The sequence below is a fragment of the Mandrillus leucophaeus genome, unplaced genomic scaffold, assembly GCF_000951045.1.
Source record: "Mandrillus leucophaeus isolate KB7577 unplaced genomic scaffold, Mleu.le_1.0 Scaffold629, whole genome shotgun sequence".
In the NCBI taxonomy this organism is placed as follows: domain Eukaryota; kingdom Metazoa; phylum Chordata; class Mammalia; order Primates; family Cercopithecidae; genus Mandrillus; species Mandrillus leucophaeus.
Window position 1 is genome coordinate 274,086 of NW_012106797.1, and position 3,733 is coordinate 277,818.

Below are 3,733 nucleotides of genomic sequence, written 5' to 3' on the forward strand. Positions count from 1 at the left end.
GAAACAAAATGTTATCTATATGTGTTAGCTGCCTGGCTGAGTAAATAAAGAAGATTCAAATTTGGCGCAGCTGTTCTTTCTCAGTGCTGCCGGGGTATTAGATTCCCTGCAACCGTCTGTGTGCTCAGACCCTGCGTTCCATTGCGTAGGGAGCCCGCGGCTCTTTTTTTAGCGGAATGCAGCCGGGAGCAGGAAGGGTGGAGCCGGCTGGGGTTTGACTGGGCAGCTGTGGGCGAGGCACTGCACAGTCTATTTTGAGGACTGTGATAAAGGTTAAAAATAAAGGATAGCACTTGAGTGGGCTTCATAAGGAGTAGCTATCTAATTATAGGGCTTATTTTTACAAAGCAGCAGCTGACAGCGTCAGCCCAGCACGTCCCGAAAGTTCTTACGAAGACAGGAAGCTGCTACATTTGCTATGACCAATGTCACTTTAAGGGGTCTTGGCAATTACATTCTGACTTAACTTTTCCTTCTGCAGCAAGGATATTTGAGGAGGATTAGAGGATATTGCAAAAGCTCACTTTTTATTCAGACCCACTTAAAAACTAAACCCACTAAATCAACTTCCTCTCTCCTTTCTCCAACATTTATAGAGCGCCACCACACGGCAGGCACCGTGCTGGGTGCTGCCATTCGTAGGTGCAGACCCCCGCATGGTCTTTCCCTCAGAGCTGGTGGAGGTTGTGGCGCAGCCTGTGCTCAGTCTTGGCTCTGTCTCTTGAGGACCAGTTTCTCTTTGGGCTCTTGTTTCCAAGAGCCATGGAGAATGAGCAGAGCAGTATCTAACAAAGGACGGGGTCCCCTCTCAGCTTCTGTCTTCACAAGTGAATGCCACACATTTTAAACTAGAACTTTTTCTACTTACTTAGCACCTAACAGATGCTATGAGAATTCTGGTTACTTTTGCTTTTCTGTTTGGGTCGGGAGTACGTGTCTAAGTGTGACAAATGTGAACAGATTCTTTGGAGAGGTGAGGAAATACAGGAAAGAGGGGGGCCAGTCTTTTCTCTCTTTTGAAAAAATAATCATTTTTCGTAGCAACCAGATATTTTCATAATACTCTTTTTTATAAAGAAATGTTTTAACATAAAACAATTTAAAGATATATAAAAGTAGACTTAATAGCGTAGTAAGTCCCCATGTGCTTTTTGTCCAGCTTTAACAATTAGCATTAGCCTGATCTTATTTTGCACACATCCTCTCTCCTGTATTATTTTGGAGCAAATTTGATATTTCTTTTTTTCTTTCTTTCTTTCTTTTTTTTTCCTAGACAGAGTCTTGCTCTGTCACCCAGGCTGGAGTGCAGTGGCACAGTCTCAGCTCACTGCAACCTCCGCCTCCTGGATTCAATTGATTCTCCTGCCTCAGCCTCCCGAATTGCTGGGATTACAGGCGCCTGCCACCATGCCTGGCCACAAGTTTTGTATTTTTAGTAGATAGGGGGTTTCACCATGTTGACCAGGCTGGTCTCAAATTCGTGACCTCAGGTAATCCTCCTGCCTTGGCCTCCCAAAGTGCTGGAATTACGGGTGTGAGCCACTGCGCCCAGCTGATATGTTATTTCATCTGTAAATATTTCAGTATGTAGTTCTATAGATAATAATTTCTTTTTAAAAAGTAACCACAAAACAATAAATTCACCTAACATTAGCAATAATTCATTAATATCATAAACTAGTCAGTATTTAAATTTATAATTATCTCAAATGCATATGCACATTTTTTACAGCTTATTTGTTTGAATTAAGATAAAAATCAGCTGCACATATTGTAATTGGTTCCTTTTTCTCTTAAATTTTTTATTCCATAGATTCCCCTTCCATGTCCCTCTCTGTTTTGTTATCCAGGCAATCAGTTGAGAAACTGAGTACTTTGTCCTGTAGATTTTTATGGATTGGATGCCTGTGGTCCTATATAACAGTGTCCTCCATTTTCTGTTTCCTGTAAATTAGTACAGTCATGCCCCTCATAACGAAATTTCTGTCAACGATGAAGCGTTATGGATGGTAGTCCCATAAGATTATAATAAAGATTGGGCACGGTGGCTCATGCCTGTAATCCCAGCATTTTGGGAGGCCAAGGTGGGTGGATCACTTGATGCTAGGAGTTCGAGACTAGCCTGGTCAACATGGCAAAACACCATCTTCACTAAAATAAAAAAATTAGCCGGGGGTGGTGGCGGGTGCCTGTAATCCTAGCTACTTGGGAGGCTGAGGCAGGAGAATCTCTTGAACCTGGAAGGTGAAGGTTGCAGTGAGCCAAGATCGCACCACTCCAGCTTGGCCAATAGAGCAAGATTCTATCTAAAAAAAAAAAAAAAAAGATTATAATAGAGTTGAAAGATTCCCATTGCTTAGTTACATAGCTATTGTAACATGGTAGCACAACACATTACCTTTTCTATGTTTAGATATGTTGTGATACACACTATTGTGCTATAGTTGCCTACAGTTTTCAGTATAGTAACATGCTGTACAGGTTTGTAGCTAGGAGCAATAGACTATACCATATAGCCTAGGTGTGTGGTAGATTATACCATCCAGGTTGTGTAAGTACACTCTGTGATGTTTACGCAATGAAATCACCTAACAACACATTTCTCAGAATATATTGCTGTCGTTAAGGGATGCACGATTGTAGTTAACTCTAGAGACTTGATCAGAGTCAGGTTTCATTTTTCTGTCAAAACAACTTCATACATGGTAGAAAAATCCCATGTCTCTCTTTTTTCCCCATGATATTCTTTATACTGTCAGTGTAGTTTCTGAACTTAGTTGCAGTCTGTAAGACAGGGTGTCTTGACTTTATCGCTATTGAAGTTTTCTACCAGGTAATTCTTTGTTGGTTGGGGAGGTGGGGGGACTCTCCCATGCTTTGTGGGATGTTTAGCAGCATCCTGGTCTCTACCTACTAGATACCAGTAGCAGCCACTCCCCAGTTGTGACAATCAAAAGTATCTCCAGACATTGCCAAATATCCTTTAGGAGGGTAGGGCAAAATCATCCCTGGTTGAGAACCACAGCTGTAGACTAACCATCAGTTATTCTCAAAGGTTATCTGTCCACAGCCTTTAACGTTTCAAGCGCTAATCCATTGACCATGAGACCCAGGCCATTCGCTATGACTATTGTATTGATTTTTTGTTGGTGCTATGACAAATTACTACAAATGTAGTGGCTTAAACAATACAAATTTATGATCATATAGTTCTGAAGGTGACAAGTCCAAATTGGGTTTCACAGGGCTATAATCAAGGCATCAGGAGGGCTGTGTTCCTTCTGCATGGTGTTTTTCTTCGTCTTCGGAGCCTACAGTGTAGCATCTTCCAGTCTGTCTCTCTGTGACTGTCTTGCATCCCCCTTGTAAGAACCCATGGGAGCTGGGCGCAGTGGCTCACCCCTGTAATCCTCACACTTTGGGAGGCTGATGCAGGAGGATCATTTGAGCCCAGGAGTTTGAGAGCAGCCCTGGCAACATAGCAAGACCTTGTCTCTACAAAAAAAGGAGAAAATCAGCTGGGTGTGGTGGTGTGCACCTGTAGTCCCAGCTACTCAGGGGACTGAGGTGGGAGAATTGCTTGAGGCTGGGAGGTTGAGGCTGCAGTGAGCTGTGTTGTGTCACTGCACTCTAGCCTGGGTGACAGAGCAAGAACCTGTCTCAAAGTAAAATAAAAATTTAAAAAATGAACCCATGGGATTACATTGGGCCCACTGAATAATCTAAATAATCT